The following is a 1,501-nucleotide window of genomic DNA, read 5'->3' on the forward strand; positions in this document are numbered from 1 at the left end:
TTTTGCAGAGGCGCCAAGATCCAACAGTTTAGAAGCATATATGAAGATACAGTATAAAAAGTGACCTGAATTAATATAAACTCCAAATAGAATATAAGGGCCCCAGTTATATATATACCGTCCTATTACTCGTCCCTCCAAACTGCCAATATCTCAAACCCCTCCTATAAAGTGCAGGCATTGTACTTCCCATTTCCAGGACTCAAGTCCGGCTATATAAAAATAACCTGTTTCCCTGAATCCGTTCACTAAATATTACCCTGCTCACACTCCAACAGCTAGCCAGGTCCCAAATACCATTCGTCTCCATTCACTCCTATCTACCACGCTCTCACACGCTTGCTGAAAGTCCAAGCCCCTCGCCCACAAAACCTCCTCTACCCCCTCCCTCCAGCCTTTTCGAGGACTACCTTTACCCCGCCTTCCTTCCCCTACAGATTTATACGCTCTCCATGTCATTCCACTTTGATCCATTCTCTCTAGATGACCAAACCACCTCAACAACCCTTCTTCAGCCCTCTGACTAATACTTTTAACTCCACACCTTCTAATTTCCACACTTCGAATTTTCTGCATAATATTTACACCACACATTGCCCTTAGACAGGATATCTCCACTGCCTCCACCCGCCTCCTCGCTGCATCATTTACAACCCAAGCTTCACACCCATATAAGAGTGTTGGTACTATTATACTTTCATACCTTCCCTTCTGTGCCTCCATTGATAGCGTTTGTTGTCTCCACATATACCTCAACGCACCACTCACCTTTTTTCCCTCATCAATTCTATGGTTAACCTCATCGTTCATAAACCCATCCGCTGTCACATCAACTCACAAATATCTGAATATATTCACTTCTTCCATACTCCTCTCCAATGTGATATCCATTTTTTCTTTATCTAAATCATTTCATATCCTCATTGCCTTACTCTCATCTATGTTCACTTTCAACTTTATATTATATATATATATATATATATATATATATATATATATATATATATATATATATATATATATATATATATATATATATATATATATATCGTGCCGAATAGGTAAAACTGGTCAATTAGCAAGAACTCATTTAAAATTATCTCCATTCTAAAAATTTTCTCTTATACGTTTAAAGATTTTGTACCATAAGAACCTTAGAAAACATACCTAACCTTTTTCAATAAAGCGCAATTTAATTTAGCCTAATCCAACTAAATGCATTTTAGATAGGTTTACAATAATTTAATAATAAACAAACGCAATGAAATATATTTTTTTTCGCTAGGTTCAGAATGATCATTACGAAATTATAACATACACAACTTTTCGCTTGCGTTATTCGGCAAGAAGAGCGTTGTTATTTAAGCCAAAATCGGAAGTTTTACGTATTCGGCACGATATATATATACTGCATATTATAAATACATCAGCGGAAAATAAACTGGGATATAATGAAAATGCTTTCTTGGTTTGCATACATATCTTCAGAGGAATAGGAAAG

Source organism: Cherax quadricarinatus, chromosome 4 (assembly GCF_038502225.1).
Source record: "Cherax quadricarinatus isolate ZL_2023a chromosome 4, ASM3850222v1, whole genome shotgun sequence".
In the NCBI taxonomy this organism is placed as follows: Eukaryota; Metazoa; Arthropoda; class Malacostraca; order Decapoda; family Parastacidae; genus Cherax; species Cherax quadricarinatus.